Source organism: Ovis canadensis, chromosome 10 (genome assembly GCF_042477335.2).
Source record: "Ovis canadensis isolate MfBH-ARS-UI-01 breed Bighorn chromosome 10, ARS-UI_OviCan_v2, whole genome shotgun sequence".
NCBI lineage: Eukaryota > Metazoa > Chordata > Mammalia > Artiodactyla > Bovidae > Ovis > Ovis canadensis.
Genome location: NC_091254.1, coordinates 97,845,080 through 97,869,746, shown reverse-complemented (window position 1 = coordinate 97,869,746; position 24,667 = coordinate 97,845,080). Strand labels below are relative to the sequence as shown.

The window sequence follows — 24,667 nt, the reverse complement described above, 5'->3', positions numbered from 1 at the left end:
CTGTTTTTAGACTCCACATAGAAGTGATGTCATATGGAATTTGTCTTTCTCCGTCTGGCTTACCTCACTTACCATGACAATATCTAGGCCCACGCGTGCCGCTGCAAATGAAAAGCAGATAACCGAACAAAAAACCCAACCCCTTCCCAAACTCCTAGCAATGAAAACTCTGGTGGCTAAGGAGAAAAATGCATTCAATGAAATTCGTAGCAGACGAGACATGGTAGAGGAAAAGATACTTGAAAAAAAAATCGCAAATGAACTTGAATACATTGCAAAAGAAACTATCCAAAATGAAACAGAGGGAAAAAGAGATGGACTCACACACACACGTCAAATAGTACCATCAGTGGTCTGTGGGGCAGTTTCAAGCAACCTTGTTTTCATATAATCGGAGGCCCCAAAGAAGAAGAGAGGAAAAACAGAAAAAGTATTTGAAAAAAATAACATGTAAAAATGTTCCCAATTGAATGAAGGCTATAAAATAACGAGTGTAAACAGCTTAACCAACCCACCTAAGAAAAAACAACAACAGAAAAAGCATGAAGAAAACGACATCAGGGCACGCTGTACTCTGTGATGAGTACCTCGGTACTGAAGGGGTGGTCCTCTTTCCTCCTTGGGCACAGAGGTTTTATTCCACAAGAAGGCCTTCAGCTCCCTCCGCCTCGCCTGGAAACGTTCATCTGCATTTTGCGGGACCATGGTTTCTTCAGTCTTCCCATCTCAGCTTCAAGGCCTCCTCACATCCGGTGTCTCCCACTGCTGCCGTCCATCACAGCGCTGTTTCTTCCCTTCGAAGGCAGGGTCACCTCTTGCAGTAAGGCTGGTTCTGATGGAGTGGGCTCTTTGCTTCTCTCTGATGTGTGCAAAGGTGTGGGAGGGCCAGAAAATTAGGGAGGGCGAAATTTCAGGCATGACCCGAGGATGCTACCCGTGGGTGCATGAGATTCACGCCACTCAGCTCTCTGGCCTGTTAGCCCTCAGGAGGAAGCCCAGGGGAAAAGCCTCTTTTTTCCATCTTCAAGCATAAAATGGAAACCCTTTACTGATGACACAGAACACTGCCACCCCAGGACCGTATTTCACCCTGGGAACAAATGTAGGAGCAAACGTGGTTAATATCACTCAAGGCGCTCGTCGAGTGTGCAGAGGTGATGGGAAGGCTGTGGGGCCGCTTGTGTCCTTTTGAAAGTTTTATAAGTAAACAAAATTGCTTTTAAAATAAAAAGGCTGTGATAGGACTGGCTCTTCCTGGAATTATTCCCAGGACATGCTATATAACAGAACGAATGTGTTTGTGAATTAAATGAAAGAGCCATGAAATTCTTGGATAAAATGGAGCATGTTGTGTTTTGGTCTATGAAAAGGGAAAATACCCTTTCCACGATGCCACAGAGGGATGGAGCTTTGGCATAACTAATGAAAATAAATCACATAGTCTTACAGAACATACGGAAAAATAGGCACTATTAGTAAACTTAGAAAAACGCTGTCAGTGAAAGACATTTTCATATGTTTCTGGGCTTAAAATGCACTAAGGGATGCCTTGGTTATGAGTGCTGGTAATTTGGTAATAATATAAGGTGCTAGTTGGGTGACTTAGTTTGCATTAATTAGAAATTAGGGATTATAAAAAAAACCCATTATTTTAAATAAGCTATATTACGTCTTAAAAACCTCAGTCATATAATTCATTACTTAACTGCAGTTTATGAACTGTTTTCTTTGTACTTATGTGCTCCTGGACACAGCAGTAGATATGCTTTTGAGTTAATGAATTTTATTAGACTGATTCATCAATTTTGGGGGGGAGCTATTTTCAACATGTACAAATACATTGAATAGTCTTCATGTATTCAAGCAGTCTATTAGACATCTCATCTTCTGTAAGTGAAAGTCGCTCAGTCATGTCTGACTCTTTGCAACCCCATGAAAGTCCATAGTGGAGTGGGTAGCCGTTCCCTTCTCCAGGGGATCTTCCCAAACCAGGGATCAAACCCGGGTCTCCTGTGTTGCAGGTGGATGGATGCTTTACTAGCTGAGCCACCAGGAAAGCCCTATCTTCTGAAAAGAGCATTTAAATTCCTCATCTTTTCTTCCTTCCATCCTCCCCACCCACCTCCCTTCCTTCCTTCCCTCTCACAAATCTGCCCTTTCCTATAGTGAAATAAGGTAAAACACTTAGACAACTTCAAAAATGGGAAAGCAACACTATTTTGGAAGCGGGTGTGTGAAGGCACAGCCTTCCTGATGCTAAGGAATTCTTTGAAACAGAAAGGAACATCCCACAAGGAAAAGAGGGTCCTTGAACAGAGAATTTAATCAAGAATAAAGACCAATAGGGGTGATTGTAACAAAGGGCAGATCACTTATTGCTTATAATTTACAAAAACTGTAACAGACAAAGCATTTAATACATCTCCTAGCAAAGTACTGCAGAAAAACCACAAACCATTTCAAACCGTTTGAAATCCCTAACAGGCTAATCCTTGAGAGTTTAGAGCTCTTTTTCCCAGCTTTATAGATGAGGGCATTGGGAAAGTCTCTGGTTTAAGGCTATGAAATGAGCAAAGAAAGGGGTGAAACTCATAATCAACAGCTCTGCACCCAGACCGCAAAGAGACAGTCCTTCCAGTTTACAGAGGGCAAAATGAAACAATCCCACTGCTGTTCCGAGTGGCCGGTTCAGCTGACATACGTATTTGCAACAGACAGAACCTGTCTCTGCCCCCTGCCCCTCCTCCCCACGAAGCCCAGTGCTCCACAATAAACGTCTGTGAAAGGGATGAATGTGGAGAACAAACAGATAAACAAGCAGGCTTCAGAGAGAACACGCGCGTGTGTGTTGTGTAAACGCCCTGTTACCAAACGTTGGACCACAGTGTTCCCAAAGAGAACCTGATCACGTCGGCAAATGGGCAAACCAGGAAGTGAGGGCCTTGGCGGATTAGCCCTGAGGCCTGTTCAAACGTTCCCTTCTGATATCGAGCCAGGACCCGCCGGTGATGACATGAGGGAGACAGAAACACACAGCCCTCAATCGCTACTTAGGAAAAACCATTTTTTCTCTGGGTTTAGGGGCGGAGCCATAACTCTCAGAACAACCGTGCCGCATTGATTTCCTCTTTTCAACTTCTGGACACGACAGTAGTTTCATTGCTCTTCACTTGGATCTATGGGGTTTGCGGCTGAAGTTGTGATGCAAAAATGTATGTAAACAGCAGAGGATTAATCGTTGAACGAAAGCTCCCTGCTGCCTCTGCCTGACCCTCCTGTCTACTGGGAAACAGGGCCGCAGGCACTGAGTGCGAGTGACCTACGCAGCGTTGTGCTGTCAGCCTAGAGGCGAGTGTGCAAGAGGGCTCGCCACCTCCGCAGACCTGGCTCTCAATGCTGAGCTGCTCGAGACTCTTCTGTCTTGCTGTGTTCCCTTCCTCAGACAGAGGTTTGTTTGTTTAATTGAACTAGAGTTGATTAGCAGGATTGTGTTAGTTTCAGGTGTAGAGCACAATGATTCACTTATACATGTAAACCCTGCGACCCCAGGGACTGCAGCCCGCCAGGCTCCTCTGTCCATGGGATGCTCCAGGCAAGGACACTGCAGTGGGTAGCCATTTCCTTCTCCAGGGGACCTTCCTGACTGTGGGACTGAACCTGAGTCTCCTTCACTCCAAGCAGATTCTTTACTGTCCGAGCCACCAGGGAACCCCCATATACATATGCACACAGATAAATATCTATTCTTTTCCAGATTCAAACAAAGTAGCTCCTGGCGCCATACAATATGACCTTGTTTCTTACTTGCTTCATGTTTTAGCCATAGTGCGGTGTTCATGTTAGTCCCAGCCTCCTAGCTTCTCGCTTCCTTTCCCTTTCCCCTTTGGCAGCCATACTTTTGTTTGCCATGTCTGTGGGTCTATTTCTGTAGTTCGGCAGTCTCTGTTTCTTCAGATTTCACACGTAAGCCATGGCGTATGGTGCTTATCTTTCTCTGACTTCCTTCGCTGGGTGTGATAATCTCTAGCGCCATCCATGTTGCTGCAAATGGCATTATCCCATTCTTTTCCACGGCTGCGTAGTGTCCCCCGTGCATACGAGCCCCCTCTTCTCATCCACTCGTCTGTCCACGGGCATTTGTGTTGCTTCTCTGTCTGGGCTGCTGTGAACAGTGCTGCTGTGAACGCTGGGGTAGAGCTGACTGAGGTCAGATGATGCGGGCCTGAATAGGTGTGGGCCAAGTACTGGTCTGGCATGATGCTGAAGCTCCAGAGCGGAGACACAGAGGATGGATTTGAAGGGTATCCCTTCTCAACATCTCTGGGTGAAACACTTGACTAAGAAGACCCTCCTGGATGGTTGCAAGTTAGAAGGTACATTTGGGAGTCAACAGAAAAGCCAACCGGGGGCATGGAATTATGAAACAACATCATAAGCCTTCCCCAAAGGAAGTTCTTCTAATAACATCTTTACTTCCTTTATTGAGTCTGAGAGTTTATTTGGTTATTAAAATCAGGAAGAGGATCTTTAGCTTCAGATTTGTTTGCCTTCAGGAAAGATGGACAAAGAGGAAAAGACTTCAATCAAGATAATGCTTTTTTGGGCTGAGAGTATAGAACATTACTGAAGCGTGTTTCACTTTATGTATTTATTTTCAAACCTGGGTAGGAAATTTTCAGCCTATCCTCTTAAATTGTTCTGTTTATTTATAGCAACATTAAATTGGTACATTAGTGATTTTCCTCTTGCTTTGTGCAGTACATTTTTAATTATATTTATTGTAAATATCTCAATCTATTTTCACTAAGATGTATTTTAATGCACTTTAATTTTTTAAAAAATCCACTCAAGCATGGAGGAAGAGATTCATGCAGGAGAAGCGGGGGGTTAGTGGTTGTTGAAAAGTCAGACAATGAGAGGGTGCGCTGATCCCAAAGCCTGAGAACTGTGGAGCTGGATATTTCTGGAATTTCTTATCACCCTTTCCCTTCATCCATCAGCCCTGACCTCGGAAATACACCAGCATCTGTGACAAGAATAGCTTAACAAAACCTGTCCAAACTTCCAACAACTCTCCCAACCATTTCAGACTTTCTCCCTGCAGCTCCGCTTGGAACAGCGGGCCCCCAGGCCTGGAGCCCCCTGGGGAACTAGACCAGCGCTGGCCAAGCCCTGGCTCCCCCTCAGGGTCTGGTCAGAGTCCTGTCTCACTCACTTTAGTTGGAGGCAAGTTGAGCGTGTTAGCCCAGGGTTCGTGTTAGGAGTCATAGCTCACCAGATCTGGGTTTGAAAGCTGACTCTTCTCTCCTGGGCTCTGTCACCCTCCATCAGTCCAATTCAGTTCAGCTGCTCAGTCTTGTCCGGCTCTTTGAGACCCGTGGACTGCAGCACACCAGGCCTCCCTGTCCATCACCAACTCCCGGAGTTCACTCAGACTCACGTCCATCGAGTTGGTGATGCCATCCAGCCATCTCATCCTCGGTCGTCCCCTTCTCCTCCTGCCCCCAGTCCCTCCCAGCATCAGAGCCTTTTCCAATGAGTCAGTTCTTCACATCTGATGGCCAGCAATCACTGACCACGATTCAGGCTTCTCTTTTGTGGTCCAAAACGAATGACTGGATATTTGTTCTCCCTTATGAAAAATGGGGTTTGGAAATGTCTTTAGCTCCTGACGCCTGGGGGCTGCAAAGATGCCCAGCAAGACCCTCACTCGCCCAGACACAGGGTGTCTGAGAGTCTGTCTTTCTGGGTCTCTGGAGCACGGCCAGACTGTCCTTGTCCCCTGGCGAGGCTTGCTGCCCACCCTCGCCCCATTCTTGTCAGATCTGTTGCCGAGGATAAAGCCCCATTTCTGCCTTGGGCACAGGAGACAGATCTGAGCGGCCTACCAGCCCCCCTCCTTCTCCTGCTGTTCTGTCTTCTTCCCATAACCAGAGCCTGAACTTGGGCTTGAGTTTGACCCTGGCCCTTGAGCATGCGTGTCTAGCATGTGCAGCCCAGCCCTAGTTCTGGGGAGGAAGAGGCTCCCACTCTCACAGGTGACTCCCTGAAAGGCCAGCCCTCCTGTTGCCTGGACTTGCCCCTGCAAGATCCACAAGACCCCTAACTCTGTAGGTTTGGGGCAAAGTCTCCTCAAGAGTAGGAAAGTCTGTTCTCAATGGCTGTTATAATCATTAAATTTGGTGACATGTCTAAATGGCCTGGTAAATGCTTCATGATGTTTTTTAAATTTTTTTTCTGATTGCAGACTTGTTAATCTCTAAAACACTTAAATGCTGGACATGGCAGCATTAGACTCATTGTGGATCCTGGATTATCAAAGATGATTTTTTTTTTTTTTTAGAAAAAGGGGATGTCTTTTAAACGGTGACTAGGAGGCCCAAAAACAACATGCATTTTCTCCCTTTTATGAAAATGCAGAGGATGCCTTGCTGACTTGAGGATCGGCTTCAGTGACACCAGATTTAAACACTGTGATATCTCCTGGGAATGACCTTGGTCTCAAGACGTGTTTTCACCTGTTTCAATTTTATCCACTATTAAAATCCTCCCAAGAAGGGCCGGGAGGAAAGAAAATAAGAGAAATACCGGCATACTCTCGGCTACAGAAACAACATCAGACGGGTGCATGAGGCTAATCCCATCTGCTGAGTATCCAGAACCCAGACAAAGGGTCAGGGATTTCCCCCTTTGTTGTTGAAGGCTGTCATGTCAAAACCTATTACAGTGACCGACACAATCAATAAAGATGTGCTGAATGAATGATACGCACTTTACAAGCAGGCAAGCAAGCCTGGGGGAACATTTTGTAAAAACACGATTCAATATTGCCCAAGTCTGTTCTTCCAGCTACAATGCACTAATTACTTAAAACTCATCTAGTTAAGCCTTAAATTAAAAAAGCAGACAAAACTGCTCTTTTTTTCCTTTGTATAGTTTTTATTTTCATGTTCAAGTCTGGCATTTTGTCACACTGTCTGAAAGAAGTCACTGTCACCTTTCAAAGATAAGAACAGAGAGCGTGGCACGATGACCATCAAGAGAGGAAACGCAGCGTTCACACCCATTCGAGCGAATTTTATTCCAATAACTGAGAGTGGAGTTGGAAAGAGAATGATAGTCTGGTAGCTAACGGAGGAGTCTCATCTTCACGCTTTGCTGAAAAAATGCCTAGGTACAGTCATCAGCTTTTCTCTCTGAAATGGGCTAGGTAAAACAAAGGAGAGGCCCAAGCCATATTTCAAAGACATGAAAAGAAATGGGCTGAAATCCAATTAGTTCTTTGAGAAAAAGAAAGAATATAAATGAGGTTTGTTATGAGGCTTTTGGAAACTAATGATTGAAGGTCAGCCGTAGGAAGATGCTCTCAGTCTGGATGTGGTTTATCAGTGCCGTGAGCAGAAAATTCAACCTTGGGTTAAGGCTCCACTTGATCTAAAAAGGTGTGAGTGTGCTGCAGAGGTCTGAACACACTGCGCATCGGCCGAGAGTGTGCGGACTGACTGCTCTGCATGGCGTTTCCTGTCTCATTGCCATCTGTTACTGGGAATGTCGGCAGGCCTCCAGGTTGGCTCACTTGGATTGGCTGGCTGTGAGCAAGAATTGATAGTCGTCGGGCCATAAGCACACACCATCCACCCTCTTCTCAACACAGACTTATTCTCACACAGGTGTGTGTGTGTGTGCAGGTCTAGGAAGGTATCAGCACAGATAAAGGAAACCAATGAAAAGACATGACTTAAGGTGATGTCAGACTCCTATCGCCGTCTTTGACTTCCCTCTGCAGTCCTTATGGGAAGAAAGCACGTGCTCCAGGGTTTACAACTTCTGTTCCCGTTTGCCTCCATTCTGCCCTCACCAGACCCGGACTTTCTGTACCACTGGACAAATCTGTACCAGTGGGCCAGTACGTTAGCCACCTGATGTGAAGAACCAACTCATTGGAAAAGACCCTGATGCTCGGAAAGAGTGAAGGCAGGAGGAGAAGGGGATGACAGAGGATGAGATGGCTGGATGGCATCACCAACGCAATGGACATGAGTTTGAGCAAGCTCCGGGAGTTGGTGATGGACACGGAGGCCTGGCATGTTGCAGTCCATGGGGTCGCAAAGAGTTGGAGACGACTGAGCGATTGAACTGAACTGGGCAGACCATGCTGTTAAGGCTCAGATTCCCTGTTACGCACCGTGTCGTAGGGTGACTGTCTTGTGCACAAGGAAACGCTGCCTCAGCCCCACACGTGATTCGCAGATGGCCCTGACTGCACTCTCACGCTGCCATATACAGGGCGCTGTCAGCTTAAAGAGCTTCAGGCAGCCTACACACACAGGGAGCTTTGTGGTAACGTTCACGCTGTGATCCACGAGACGGGGGTGTGCCCGGCTTCCTAGGCTCCCAGCCATCCCTTCCAGGGGCTCCTCATACTTCTTATTTTCCCCTCCTCCTCATGACGCTGTTCACATGCATCACTGCTTCTCAGAGCTTTGAATGTGTGACAATAGTTAGGAGTTAGGAGGAGCTGGGCTAAAGCGCATCCTTAACTCGATATTTTTTAAAGTTATTACGCAGCCAAGAGAATGGAGAGAAAATTATTTAAATCCGCATTATGCATTATATGTCAAAAGAAATATAAGAGACAAAAATCAATCAAGAATTTATTTCAGAAAAAAACAGGAGAAATTTTTAAAATTTTCCATAATTTTGGAGAAAGCATGTCAGACAAGAAATGAAGCTATGAAAGTACTGATTGATAGACTTCTTTACTATAAAAATGTTGTGATCATCAAAGATGAAAAGCAACAGAAATGAAAGAAATAAGGGAATAATAATAGAGAAGACATTTGCATCAAGTAAACTATAGAGAGAAGGTTACCACCTGAAATAAACAGAGTTCTTCACAAAAATAATAAAATCGCAAAGACTATAGTAAATGAAAGAGCCTAGGATAGGAATAAAAAATTCACAATGAAATATAAATAGTAAGAAGAAAATGTCTATATTCTCAGTTATCCAGGAAATGCAAATTAAAGCAAGACTTGCAACCATTTTATCCCTGTGAATCTTCTTTGAGAGAATAGCATTCTATTCTCCTGGGCCTGTTGGAATATTTTCATAAATAATAAGCAGTAATACAATCTGATACCATCCTTTCTTGGTGAGTTGTATAATACTGGATATACAAACAACTGAATAATATTTCAATGTCCACAATGTTTCAACCAACCTTTCATTCATCCAGGAAATATTTATTGAGCATCTATGATGAGCCAATAACTTTAATATGCTGGGAATCTCATGATGATTGCCTTCATCGTTCCTACAGTTGTTCTAAGGAAAAACAGATACCCCTATTTCTGAAGAAAACAAAAACACAAGTTCAAAAGGATACACGCACCCTACCTCCACTGCAGCACTATTGATGGTAGCCAAGACGGCCGCCACCTCGGTACCCATCAACGGGAGAAGGAGTAACGAAGACGTGGTCGGGCCCCCTGGTGGCTCGGCGGCAGAGCATCCTCCTGCCAACGCAGGCGGCGCGGTCACGATCCCTGATCCGGGAGGATCCCACGTGCTACAGAGCAGCTAGGCCCGAGGGCCGCGAGTAATAAGCTGGGCCCTGGAGCTGCTGCTCCGCAACGAGAGAAGTCACCGTGCTGCCTGAGCAGCAGCGCAGCCCCAGCACAGCCAGAAACAGAAATAAATGGACAAAGAAAAACTGAGAAAGATTTAAAAAAAAAAAAAGTGGTGCGTATACAATGGAATATGACTCAGCATTAAACAAATGAAGTCTTATCGTCTGTGACACAGCTGGCTCTCAGAGTGTATTACGAGAAGTGAAGTAAGTCCGACAGAGAGCGTCGAATAGTGCATGGTTTTGGAAAGAATAAAGCCGTGCCATAGGTGGGCACAGTAATTGCTGCTTCTCCAAAGATGCCCCGGCCCCTGCCCCCAGAACCTCTGGCTCTTGCTGCCTCTAGGGCAAAAGAGGCTTTGCAGGTGCAGGTGAGTTAAGAACTTTGAGATGGGGAGGTTATCTCTGGTTATCTAGTTGGGTCCACTGCCTTCAGAAGGATTCTGATAACAGGGAAAGAAAGCAGAGACAATGAGGAGACGAGAGGATGGAAGGGGTGTCACGTGAGAAGCCAGCCCTCCATCGCTGGCTTTGAAGAGGGAGAAAGCGGAGCCTCAGCCAAAGAACCCCGAGATGAGGAAGGGGGTTCTCCTCTAGAATGCCTCAAAGGAACACAGCCCTGCCCAGGGACGCCCTGCCGGACATCTGACTTACACACCTGTTAGGTGATACATCCGAATTCTTTTAAGCCACTTAGCTGTTAGTAATTTGCTACAGTAGCCACAGAGAGCTAATATAAATGTTCAGTAAATATTTATTGAAATCGAACCAAAAGAACTTACAAATATATAATATATGATGCATTAATCATACATGGAAAGACAATTTAAATGTGAGGGGTTCCAGCTGTTAAGCTTCTGAATGTCATGTTTCAGAGCATGAGACAAAAAGATAGGGCTCAATTCAAGATTTAGAAAGACGGAAAGTCCCCAATTAAATGAGATTGTCGAAACTACGCTGAAGACACATTATGCCTCAGCTTCTTTGAAGCATCGCGTGGAACAGGACAGTGCTCATAAAAGACAAAATATTTGAAGGGACATAGAAATTACTACATTTCTATTGCTTTAATATTTTTTGAACTTGCATTTCTGAAGCACATTAAGAACTGATGGAAGGCCCATTTCGTGGCTTTTCTTGTGTAATCAATGCCTTAGGAAGCCCTTCTCCCCTTTTCTGGGTCATGACTCCTCAAACTAGGCAAGCCTTTGTTTTCAAGATGTATGCTTGAGAAATAATGGCTATCTTTAACAAAAGTATTTTGCAAAATATTGAGATATCTGGTGAGATAATCAAGGGACATGGTGGCTTTTTTCCCAAGGTAATTTTTGTAAATCTAACTCTGACCCATGGCCACAGTCAGCTGACTTAACACTGAAATCTGTTGTTGCCAATGCTTTTCTTAATCCCCTAAGAATAGTATCTTACTAAAAACCCTTAATTTCCCCCAATAACCATACATATCTACTGCTTTATAACTACATTTGGAAAATAATATAATTCTTTCTGAAAAAAAAGTATTTTCCTTTATTATCATTTAGTTTCTAAAAATAGGGTGGAATTAAATGTCATGTACCTTTGGAATTCATTTTATAAATACACTTGGTAACTAGGAAACTCACATTGCCATTATTTATAATCTAGGAATTCTTTCCATGGTAACTGTTATAAGGTCACGATTGTGGCGTTGCAGTGGAGGCTATTTAAGAATCAACCAGAAAAGCCTTTTCCCAAGAGGGGGTAATGTCTGATGTCTCCGTCACGCAGATTAATGAGGTGAGGCTTACTGATTTCAGGGAGTGGCCCCACCTACAGTTCATCTCTGCCTTCTTGCCACAGACCTTCTTTGGGCCAAGAAGTGTTGCCAGCAGCACCAGCCCTTTGATTTCAGAGCCTTGGAAACTCTGGGTGCCATTTTTGTGTGTTCCCCCTCTTGTGACACCATGAGTAGGCTGATCACATTGGCATATCACAGGGCTTGCCAAAGTCCAAGACGTAGGGGAGAAGTGGGAGGCAAGGTCACGTGCGGCTGAACCTCCTCACATCCCAGAGCCTTGCTGGGCAGCCCGGAAGGGCCCCGGGAACAAGCCCCAGGGGACAGGTCCCAGCCATCAGCTTGTTCTCTGATCCCACAAGAGGTGGAAATTGGCTCAAAAGCCACTCAAAGAGTGCTTGCTCTGAGACGATGTCACAGTTCATTCAAGCTAATGAAAGATGAAACCTCTTGTCCTTATGCTGACAATCTTTCCCATGCCAACATCTACCCTAACCCCACTTGAAGTGGAAAAGACACTGAATTAGGATGGGCGTTGATGACAGACAACAGCCAACAAGATCCAGGGGTCCAGAAATAATCCAAGGGCTTTGTTTTCTAGCAACCAGATTAGTACCGAAGGACTTAAGCCTCATTTGAAGGCTCAGTGTGTAAAGAGTCCGCCTGCAATGAAGGAGACACAGGAGATGCAGGTTCAATCCCTGGGTCAGGGAGATCCCCTGGAGGAGGGAATGGCACCCCACTCCAGTGCCCTTGCCTGGAAAATCCCATGGACAGAGGAGCCTGGTGGGCTGCAGTCCACGGGGTCTCTAGCTTCAGGAGACGCAGGCAGGAGAGCAGGTGGAGACAGAAAGTCCAGCCAGAGGGAAGATGCCTCACTTCTTCTTGGAAGATGGAAGAGCATCCAGGGCGTTTCATCACCACCCGAGGACAGCGGCCTCACAGGAGAGGGCTATTCTAGTCCTATCCTGACACACATTACAACAAGCTTTGAAAGGATCACGATGCCTGGAAATGTTAAGAGGTGGAGGTGCCAGCTGTGGTGTTTCCCTGGGGGCTCAGTAGTAAAGAATCTGCCTGCAATCCAGGAGACTGTCTACAATGCAGGAGATGTGGGTTCAATCCCTGGGTCGGGACGATCCCCTGGAGTAGGAAATGGCAACCTACGCCAGCTCCAGTATTCTTGCCTGGAAAATTCCAGGGACAGAGGAACCTGGCCAATCCCAGTCCATGGGGTCACAGAGATTCGGACACAACTGAGCAGCTGAGCACACAAACAGCAAAAGCGCAACTGTTAGTGAGTGAAGTCGCTCAGTCGTGTCTGACTCTTTGCCACCCTGTGTACTGTACCCCACCAGGCTCCTCCGTCCATGGGATTCTCCAGGCAAGAACACTGGAGTGGGGTGCTGTTTCCTTCTCCAATACATGAAAGTGAAAAGTGAAAGTGAAGTCGATAAGTGGGGCCCGACTCTTCGCGGCTCCGGGGACTGTTGCCTGCCAGGCTCCTCCATCCATGGGATTCTCCAGGCGAGAGTACTGGAGTGGGTTGCCATTTCCTTCTCCAGTGCATGAAAGTGAAAAGTGAATGTGAAGTCGCTCAGTTGGGTCCGACTCTCTGCAACCCCGTGGACTGTACCCCACCAGGCTCCTCCATCCATGGGATTCTCCAGGCAAGAATACTGGAGTGGGTTGCCATTTCCTTCTAATTTAAAAGTCGGTCAACCAATATCTGCGATCCTTTGGATTCAATGACACTCTCATTTGTGGCTGGTGGGAGAGTAGATGGTAGAACTACTGTGATAAAATAAATGACTCGGTGGTCACTGAAAAGGTTGAACACGCATCTACTCTATAATCCAAGAACTTCACTCCCCAAGGAAAGGAAACAGAAGCGCACCAGAAGATTTGTGCAAAAGCATTTGCAGATGATTTATCCACATTACATGCAACCCATAACACTGACATCTATGGATGGACACTCGAGGGCTGGGGGCGGCGCCCGTGAGAGTCGTGCTTGCTGCCGTCTGATTTTTGTATTATTAAGATAGTTTACCATGTTGCCCACAGTGTGACGGAGCCTGCCAGGGTTCACGGGAAAGTCTTTACAGTTTTACACTATGCTTTGAAGCCAATTTTGGATTCTCTTTGAATCAGCAAATTCATGTCTAGAAATGGATCTGAAGATAACAAGAATGTCCTTTACAGGGCTATTTATAACAGCAGAAAATTAGAGGCAATTTAAGTTTCCTAAAATAGGGGTTGGGTTGTAATGATTACAGTGCATCTCTACGAGCTTTGTCAACAGCGTTGAAGAAGAATATTCAATGCCACAAACATACGCTATCACACAAAAGACGCGCACCCTTGTGTGAGACCTGGAAGGCCGTGTTCTGAAACGCCAACAACAACTGTCTCTTTGTCTTCTGTAAGAACATGTCCGAATTTCCCAAAAGACCTGTCCTCTCTGCCTTCGTGCTTTTTTTGGAAAGCTGTGTGTGTCCACCTGCATTGCCCTTCAGGATATGGGGGCAAAGGAGGCTGGTGGAGACAGGCAAATGCTTACGCTGCTTGCCCTGAGTGAATCGTAAAGTCTTTGCCACTAACCTGGGAGTCTTGCATCTTTTGCCAACATCTATGAAACTCTGCCCATCTAACCCGATGACTTGCGAAAAGGGTAACATCTCTGGCCCTTCGTGGCTCTTTGCAGCTTAGATGGAGCCAGAGGCCGGCATTTTGGATAGAGACACTGCTCCACTGGTTTCATCCACTATAGACACACTCTATTCTTCCCAACATCCGCCAGTCTTGAGCATCACTTCTTCATGAGAGATGCTGGTTATTTCATGGGTTTTAACTCTGGATAGTGGTCTCCATATTTCTCTCCGAGCGCAGGGGGCTCTCACATCTGGCGGGGCAGGAACCCCAGTCCCAGAGACCACTTCTCTTGTTCATCACAGGGCTTTTGCATTTTATTTTATTCTTAATTTTTGTTTTTATAGAAGTATAGTGTACTTGCAGTGTTTCAGGTAGACAGCACAGCGACTCCATTACATACATCCTTTTTCATTACAGGTTGTTGCAACATTGTAAGGGCTTCCTGGTGGTTCAATGGTGAAGAATCCACCCTCAGTGCAGGAGCCGTAGGGTCAATCCCTCGGTCAGGAAGATCCCCTGGAGAAGCAAATGGCAACCCACTCCAGTATTCTTGCCTGGGAAATCCCATGGACAGAGGAGCCTGGCAGGCTACAGTCCATAGGGTCAAAAAGCGTTAGAAGTGACTTAGCAGCTGAGCAATAAGAAGAAGAACCCAACATAGTGAATAAAGCTCCCAGTGCTATACGAGAGATCTTTATTATTTACCTATTTTATATAAAATAGTGTGTATCTATTAATCTCAGACTCTTAATTTACCCCTCCCCCACCTTTCCCCTCTGCAACTTATTTTTTATATTCTTAGGGCTTTGGGGGATGTTCATTTTAAAAATCACTCCTCTCTAAAGAGATGCATCTTCCCCAAAACATCTGAAGACCCAACTCCAACCAAGAAAAAATTAAAGTAATCAGACAAGATGCTGGTGACACTTACCCCACAAAAAAATCAGAAAAGCCCATTTAGTGTACATCTCACAGATTAATCCTAGGCTCTAATTAAATCAGTTCCATCCAGTTGCTCAGTCATGTCTGCCTCTTTGCAACCACATGGACTACAGCACTCCAGGCCTCCTTGCCCATCACCAACTCCCAGAGCTTGCTCAAACTCTGCCATCCAACCATCTCCTCCTCTGCCATCCCCTTCTCCTCCTGCCTTCAATCTTTCCCAGCATCAGAGTCTTTTCCAATGAGTCAGATCTTCTTATCAGGTGGCCAAAGAAATGGAGCTTCAGCTTCAGCCTCAGTCCTTCCGATGAATATTCAGGACTGATCTCCTTCAGAATGGACTGGTTGGACCTCCTTGCAGTCCAAGGGGCTCTCAAGAGTCTTCTCCAACACCACAGTTCAAACGCATCAATTCTGCTGCGCTCGGCTTTCTTTATGGTCCAACTCTCACATCTATACATGACCACTGGGAAAACCATAGCTTTGACTGGAAGGACCTTTGTCAGCAAAGGAATGTCTCTGCTTTTCAATACGCTACTAAGTCATAGCTTTTCTTCCAGGGAGTAAGGGTCTTTGATTTCTAATTAAGCACACTCATTTAATTGACAACAGGGACACGAACGTGAGAAACAAAGGCAGGTGCTGTGCATCCTTTCCCTCCAGATACTGCATCTATATGCAGCGTCCATATGAGATGATGGGTTTCTACTAATTTATTGTGATAGTCACTGAATGATGTATGTGAGTCAGATCATCACACCGCACGCCTTCAGCTGTGCAGTGCTGTACGGCAATCACATCTCAATAAAGCAAAAAGGATGAAAACATTAGAAGGTTTTTGCAGTGACGTGGGACTGGGGTTACTTTGGCTCCCAAGGAGACTTTTAGCTATGTCTGTAGATATCTGGGCTTGTCACAACTGGGAGGAGGGGGGCTCCCTGGTGGCTCAGATGGTAAAGAATCCGCCTACAATTCGGGAGACCTGGGTTGGTCCCCTGGAGGAGGGCATGGCAACTCACCCCAGTCTTCTTGCCTGGAGAATCCCCATGGACCGAGTAGCCCGGCAGGCTAAAGATCACGGGGTGGCAAAGAGTCCTTAGTCCTGAGTGACTAAGCGCACGCATGGCTGGGGGAGGAGTGGCTGCTGATAATGAGTGGACAGACCCAGGGGTTCTGAGAGACACCCCACAACGCACAGGACACCCCCCGACAGCAAAGAGCCATTGAACCTGGATTCGGCACAGTGTCGGGGCCGAGACGCTCTAGACGGAGGGACGAGTGACTCCCCAGTCCTGGTCAGTGCAGGGGGGCAGGGAGGGAAGAGGTCAGAACTGGAAATATGGTGGCCGAGGCAAAAGCAGGGGATGCAATCGGAAAATGTTTCGGAGCAGAATCCACAGAACCAGGAACTGACTAGCCCTGAGCTCCTAGGAGAAGCCTGGGTTCAGGGTGCCGCTTGGGTTTCTGAGGAGAGTCGCCCCCTCCCTGTCGCAGCAGGGGCCACATCTGGGAGGGACACTGACGAGTCTGACCCAACAGGGCTTTCTAGTACTCCGGTGGAGCTCGCTGTCTGGTGAATGACTGAAAATTGATTTTGAAGGCGTTTGAAAGCCCCAGTGGAGGGATGGAGCTGTGCTCTCCAGGAATGCATCCCGTCACAGCTTTTTGTCTCCCTCGTAGCAATGGTTGATGGAGATCTTCTTTGTATACATTTGTTTGCTTGGTACCGTCTGCGTCTCCCCTCTTGAATGGCACTCCATGGGTGCAGGAGTCTGGTCCACCCTCCCGGTTGACATGCTTCCAGAGCCTAGAACCATGCTTGTCGCCAGATCACTGCTTCACTGCTCGTTCACACGACCATAGCGTGAATACATGGATGGATGACCACACACATGCCCACATAAAGAACGTGGGCAAGGACCTCAGCAAAGCTCAAGGATAGAAACACGGTTTTCTGAATTTATTTACTTATTGCTCGGCTGGGTCCTTCACTGCTGCTTGGGCTTTTGTCTAGTTGAGGTGAACGGGGCTACTCTTCCTGTGGTGTGCAAGCTGCTCATTGCTGTGGCTTCTCTTGTCGTGGGGCATGAGCTGTGGGCTGCTCAGGCCTCAGCAGTTGTGACACATGGGCTCAGGAGTTGTGGTCCCGGGCTCTAGGGCACAGGTTGTTCAGGAGTTGTGGGTCCCAGGTGCTATAGCACAGGTTATTCAGGCATTGTGGTCCCGGGCTCTCGGGCACAGGTTATTCAGGAGTTGTGGTCCCAGGCACTAGGGCACGGGTTATTCAGGAGTTGTGGGTCCTGGGCTCTAGGGCACAGGTTATCCAGGCGTTGTGGTCCCGGGCTCTAGGGCTCAGGTTATTCAGGAGTTGTGGGTCCCGGCCTCTAGGGCACAGGTTATCCAGGCGTTGTGGTCCCAGGTGCTATAGCACAGGTTATTCAGGCACTGTGGTACCAGGCTCTAGGGCACAGGTTATTCAGGCATTGTGGTCCCGGGCTCTAGGGCACAGGATATTCAGGAGTTGTGGGTCCCAGGCTGTAGGGACTGCTCCACTGCATGTGGGATCTTCCCGGATGGTGGATCGAACCCGTCTCCTGCATTGGCAGGTGGATTCTTTACCTCTGAGCCCCCAGGGAAGCCCTGGGATGGAAATATGACTAGAAATGGTGAAGCGGGTATTGTCCCCGCTGTGAGCACGGTGAGACTTATCTTGGAGAAGGAGAACCAGGCATGGGAATCAAACCAAGCTTGGGAAGCACCTGAGAAACACATGCGGTCAGGAGAAGTCAGGGAAACTATCACAGAAGGAGCAGAGAGGTGCCCCCTGAAAAACTGCCGGACAGTGAGCGAGGTGCCCTGGGAAGGGGAGTGAAGGAGCAGTGAGGACGCTGTGAGCGTCGGTGGACAGCCAGGAACGGCAGACCTGGTTTAGCCGGCCCAAAGGAGAGCATCAGTCCCCTGAGATGTTTATTCAAGCCTGTGGCCCTCGTGTATATGCAGCTCCTCAGTCGTGGGCACCACCCTGACCGGAAGCCGACCTTACAAGGCCCTGCCTGACTCAGCCGTGGAGCACCCTCCTCACTCTCCTGGCTGAGTCTTGAGCTCGTTCTCACCCCACCCCGCCCCCCAAGCCTGTCCTCCCCCAGTTTGTGTATGTTCTTTGCTCTGTCTGGGGCACCGCCCTTCCTAGCGGATTCCTACTGGTCACCCAGGGACTCCCTGGCAGAGGGTCCTGTTCCCATTTTGCAGCCTCTCATATCCCCACAGTGCCTCGTATACAGTTCAGTTCAGTTCAGTCACTCAGTTGTGTCCGACTCTTTGTGACTCCATGGACAGCAGCAGGCCTCCCTGTCCATCACCAACTCCTGGAGCTTGCTCAAACTCATGCCCTCCAACCATCTCATCCTCTGTCGTCCCCTTCTGCTCCCGCCTTCAATCTTTCCCAGCATCTTGGTCTTTTCAAATGAGTCGGTTCGTCACATCAGGTGGCCAAAGTATTGGAGTTTCAGCTTCAGCATCAGTCCTTCCAATGAACACCCAGGGCTGATCTCCTTTAGGATGGACTGGTTGCATCTCCTTGCAGTCCAAGGGAATCTCAAGAGTCTTCTCAAAAGCATCAATTCTACCGCGCTCAGCTTTCTTTATAGTTCAACTGAAGTATTCAGTGATGTGTAGACTCAGATAAAGGAAGAGATTAGAGAAAGCTAGTGGAGGTGAAGGAATTTCAGTGGAGCTGTTTCAAATCCTGGAAGATGATGCTGTGAAAGTGCTGCACTCAATATGCCAGCAAATTTGGAAAACTCAGTAGTGGCCACAGGACTGGAAAAGGTCAGTTTTCATTCTAATTCCAAAGAAAGGCAACACCAAAGAATGCTCAAACTACTGCATAATTGCACTCATCTCACATGCTAGCAAAGTAATGCTCAAAACTCTCCAAGCCAGGCTTCAGCAATACGTGAACCGTGAACTCCCTGATGTTCAAGCTAGTTTTACAAAAGGCAGAGGAACCAGAGATCAAATTGCCAACATCCACTGGATCATGGAAAAAGCAAGAGAGTTCCAGAAAAACATCTATTTCTGCTTTATTGACTATGCCAAAGCCTTTGACTGTGTGGATCACAATAAACTGTGGAAAATTCTGAAACAGATGGGAATACCAGACCACCTGACCTGCCTCTTGAAAATCTATATGCAGGTCAGGAAGCAACAGTTAGAACTGGACATGGAACAACAGACTGGTTCCAAATAGGAAAAGGAGTACGTCAAGGCTGTATATTGTCACCCTGCTTATTTAACTTCTATGCAGAGTACATCATGAGAAATGCTGGACTGGAAGAAACACAAGCTGGAATCAAGATTTCCAGGAGAAATATCAATAACCTCAGATACTCAGGTGACACCACCTTATGGCAGAAAGTGAAGAGGAGCTAAAAAGCCTCTTGATGAAAGTGAAAGAGGAGAGTGAAAAAGTTGGCTTAAAGCTCAACATTCAGAAAATGAAGATCATGGCATCCGGTCCCATCACTTCATGGCAAATAGATGGAGAAACAGTGGAAACAGTGTCAGACTTTATTTTTTTGGGGCTCCAAAATCACCGCAGATGGTGACTGTAGCCATGAAATTAAAAGACGCTTACTCCTTGTAAGAAAAGTTATGACCAACCTAGATAGCATATTCAAAAGCAGAGACATTACTTTGTCGACTAAGGTCCGTCTAGTCAAGGCTATGGTTTTTCCTGTGGTCATGTATGGATGTGAGAGTTGGACTGTGAAGAAGGCTGAATGCCAAAGAATTGATGCTTTTGAACTGTGGTGTTAGAGAAGACTCTTGAGCATCTCTTGGACTGCAAGGAGATCCAACCAGTCCGTTCTGAAGGAGATCAGCCCTGGGATTTCTTTGGAGGGAATGATGCTGAAGCTGAGACTCCAGTACTTTGGCCACCTCATGCGAAGAGTTGACTCATTGGAAAAGACTCTGATGCTGGGAGGGATTGGGGGCAGGAGGAGAAGGGGGCGACCGAGGATGAGATGGCTGGATGGCATCACGGACTCGATGGACATGAGTCTGAGTGAACTCCGGGAGATGGTGATGAACAGGGAGGCCTGGCGTGCTGCGATTCATGGGGTCGCAAAGAGTCGGACACGACTGAGCGACTGAACTGAACTCAACTGAACTGAACTGAATCCACTGTTTATGCAGTGTGATTATTTAAGGAAACAGAAGTGTGAAGATACGAACACGCCCAAATACGTCAGCCTACAGCCCATGTTCCTTCACCGTGTCCTCAGGGAGAAGCACTGAGAAGTCTTGTGAAGAAGCCTTATCAGCCTCAGATAGTATTACAAGAGCAACAATTAGGCAGATGTCTGCCAAGCACTTTCCACGTGCCAGGCAGTCAGCTCTGTAACATGACTTAAATTCATCCCAGTCAACACTCTGCTGCACCTCCGCCTGTTTACAGAGGAGATGCTGGTGGACTTGTGTGCCGTGGTATTCTGGGCTCCCGGTAGAGGACCAGGCTCCTGGTACGTGCTTCATAAGCATTTGCTGAAAGAAAAAATGAACCCCTTTTACAAATGAAGAAACTGGCTTGAGAGGCATGAAGATCTTGCCAGAAGCCCCCCAGTCAGGGAGTAACCGAGCAGGCATCTCCCTGCTGACTCCAAAGCCCCTGGGAAGATGGCCGATCTCCCGACGCCCTGCTGGTGGTCTGACCTGAGTGTCCTCCAGAGTTCTCAGAATTAGCCAGTCCTCACCCCTTTCATAACACATGCTGCGTTTCACCCTCGGTCTCCGCCCCACCCTTGCCCTCCAGTTACCATGGAGTCCCTGTCCTCTGTGGAGGCGTGGGCATGCCAAGCTGCTTGAGTCACGTCTGATTTTGGGGACCCCTTAGACTGTAGCCCACCAGGCTCCTCCGTCCATGGGGTTCTCCAGGCAAGAATGCTGGAGTGGGTTGCCATTTCCTTCTCCAGGGGACCTTCCCCACCCAGGATCAAACGCGCATCTTGTACATCTCCTGCGTTGGCAGGTGGGTTCTTTACCTCTGGCCCCACCCGGGCGCATGGTAGCAGCCGAGCCAGAGCCGAAGGTCCTTTTCATGCTGGTGAGTCTCGTGCTGTTGCCTTTGTGAGGGAAACTAGACCCTCCCCTTCCCCAGGCTCCCTCTCCTGTTCCTTCCCAAGAATCCCGGGACCAGTAAGTCAAGGAAGTCATCTCCAATCCATTACCGATTTTCACTTCCTCACAGATGAGTGATGGCTTCCTGGGACTATCGGCTTCAGTGTTCTTGAGATGAGAGCGAGAGCCTGCTTGTGTGTGGAGGGCGGGGGGAGCGAGGCTTGGGGCACGGCCGTGTGTGTGCAGGCATGTTTCAAGGGTACTTGAAGCCGCAAGCTCTCACATCATTCTGGTTTTCACATATGCCTCGCAAGCATGAACTTCGTCTTAAAATTGCAGTGTTCACACTGCTCAGATCAAAGATTCCCTGTTATTTAATCGCAGCAAAGAGCCTGTCCGCGCCATTAATGAAAGCACGTCACCCTATACGCCTGTTAACAGTGGTAGAGAAGAAGTGTAGAAAGTGCTCTGTAGGGAACAGTCTGATGCTGGTCCCTTTGCGGATGCTTGAGATGAACTAATAGGTCTCTTTCATGTCTGATTTATATGATTCTAATTATAGAGTCATTTTCATTCCTGTGGTTATTCTCCTCTGCCAACGTAAATGTGCTGTCCTTGTGGCCCAGTCCTCACTCTCTCCACTTTGCGACTTGGGTCTTCTCTCAGACGTTCATGTCACTCCTTTTAGGAGGCATTTTGCAAATTGCAGGCTTCTCCCCAGCAACACTGTACCTTTAATAGAGACGGAAGAAGCCCAAGAGAGGACGCTTTCTCTGAGATCAGTGTGAAATAAGTTTGAAAAGAGGGCAATGGTAGGGAACAACGAGGCAGAGGAATGTGGCGATGTAAGCCACGTACCAATGGGAGGCTTGGACCATAAAGAAGCCTCAGTGCCAAAGAATTGATGCTTTCAGACTGTGGTGTTGGAGAAAACTCTTGAGCGCCCCTTGGACTGCAAGAAGATCAAACCAGGCAATCCTAAAGGAAATCAACTCTGAATATTCATTGGAAGGACTGATGCTGAAGCTGAAACTTCAGTACTTTGGGCATCTGATTTCGAAGAGCTGACTCATTGGAAAAGACCCTGATGCTGAGAAAGATTGAGGGCAGGAGGAGAAGGGGGCGACAGAGGATGAGATGGTTGGATGGCATCACTGACTCAATGGACGTGAGTTTGAGCAAACTCTGGGAGGTGGTGGGCAGCGAAGCTTGGCATGCTGCAGTCCATGGGGTTGCAAAGAGTCAGGCACAGCTAAGCGACTGAACAACAACAATGGAATCTGTGATTCTGTTCAGTGGTCATGACTGGACCTCACGTAACACATTCATGTTCAATGTTTTGGCAAACACCTCATACTATTGCAGAGAGGATGGAGTATGTTCCAAATCCCAGACTTCTGGTAGCTTTTCGTCTGCACTGAAAATCAAAAGATGACAAAATGGTCCAGAAAGAGCGTGTGCTCCCTGGCTCGTCTTAGGCCGGGCAGGCTTGGGGGGAACAGAGAGCTGACTGTGGAAGCCCTTAGGACAGGGATGATCAGTCCAAGGAAGGATGCTCTGCAGAGAACTTCTGAGGCTGGGCAATTTGCTCTTGGCTTCTGCCCAAACAAATGGCAGCGGAGACAACCCAGGGAAGAGATGAAACAGTGTTCTCTGGATATATGTCCAGGAGTGGGATTGTAGGGTCAGAGGGTAATCTGAAGAGATATACGCACCCCAGGGTTCATAACAGCACTATTTACAACAGCCAACACTTGGAAGCAAACTGAATGTTCGTTGACAGATGGGTATGCATATATACAATGAAATACTACTCAGCCTTAAAAAGAATCCAGTAATGCCATTTGCCTCATCATGGATGGACATAAAGATTGCCATACTAATTGAGGCAAGCCAGACAAAGACACACATATCGACTATATGTGGAATCTAAAAAAAAAAAAAAACAAGTAAACTTATTTACAAAACAGAAATAGGCCCACAGACATGGAAAACAGACTTATGACTCCCAAAGGGGAAAGGTGAGGGGGTGAGTTGGGAGACTGGGGTCAGCAGATACATGCTGGCATGCTGCAATTCATGGGGCTGCAAAGAGTCGGACACGACTGAGTGACTGAAGTGAACTGAACTGAACTGCTGTGTGCAAGCTAAGGAGAGCAAGGACCTGCTATGCAGCACAGGGAACTCTTCTCAATATCTTACAATAACCTGTGAGGGAAAAGAGCCCGGAAAAGAATATATCATATATACGCATTGGTGGTGGTTGTTTATTCGCTCAATTGTGTCCAGCTCTTTGCAACCCCACGGACTGCAGCGTGCCAGGCTTCCCTGTCCATCACCAGCTCCTGGATTTTGTGCAAACTCATGTCCATTGAGTCGGTGACGCCATCCAACCATCTCTTCCTCTGTCGTCCCCTTCTCCTCCTGACCTCAGTGTTCTGAATCATTGTTCTGTACACCAGAAAGTAACCCAGCATTTTACATCAACCACGCTTCCATAAAAAATAAATAAAAATGGATGCTGAAAGGCGCCCAGAGCAGGTCGCAGACCTTTTTCCAGACGCCGGATCGCTGAGATGGGCTTCCTGGTGGCCCTCGGGGCTTGCGGGTGAGCTGTGTGTGTGAGGGGACAGGTCTACAGTGGGCTTCTCCCCGAAATCCCCGGCTAAGGTCTCCACGTGTGCACCCCCTTGCGTCGTCTTTGTTTTTATTTACCCTTCCGTAGCTGTGCTGCCTCCTTTAATCTCTCTGCAGAGGCTGCCCTGTGTTCCACTGTGTTTCACTTTCTCAAAAGATTTAAGCCCTGCCAGTGGCGGCGGACTGGCAGACATAAATATTCAGCTTTGAAAATCCACACTAATCAAACAATTTCCCTATGTCGTTTGCATATTTTGGTGACTAGGAGATGAAATTAACTCACCAGGCAATCTTTACACACACACACACACACACACACACACACACACACACACACACTTTCATCACTGGAGAATTTTACAGTAATATCCTGAATGATATGCATTTTTCTTTTATACAAAGACCCTCTCTTCGGATGGGTGTTTTTGTCTAAATTTTGACATATTGAAAAAAAGGAAAGAAAACAAAATACTCTTACAAAATAGTTTTAAGTGTGTTTAAAGTGCACCATGGTTCCTTGGACCCATTAAACCCGTCTGTCTCAGCAACAAAAGATGGAATCAACAGAGAACATGAGTGGAATTATGCATGTCATTTATAATGAACCTCATTATACAAGGGGGCCTCATTCTATTATGAAGCACTGTAGTTTACAATCTTATTGCTATTCAGCTTTGAATAATGACAAAGAAAAAAAAATCCCCCCACCCATGTCAGAGCTAATCTTTTTTAATGCTCGCAATTTTGTATTACTTGTGTATTTCCTTCAAAGAAAATTTCCCCATCACGATCATTCCACTCAGCTGTGTGCACACCTGTCACCTTAATGACACTGAGCATCTTACTTTCACATGTCCTAAGAAAAATGAAAGAATTCCGTATATCTTTCCGCCTCTGATAAGTCAGAC

The 24,667-nt window shown here is 47.0% G+C and overlaps 1 long non-coding RNA gene across 1 annotated transcript; it reads right to left on the bottom strand.

Moving 5' to 3' along the window:
- Positions 1 to 19,557: 19,557 nt before the first annotated feature.
- On the bottom strand, positions 19,558 to 21,164 carry LOC138446817 (uncharacterized). Its single transcript, XR_011259557.1, has 2 exons — positions 21,047 to 21,164; positions 19,558 to 20,549 (listed from the first exon to the last, which is right to left on the bottom strand). It is a non-coding gene; the product is annotated as an uncharacterized lncRNA (long non-coding RNA).
- Positions 21,165 to 24,667: the final 3,503 nt, after the last annotated feature.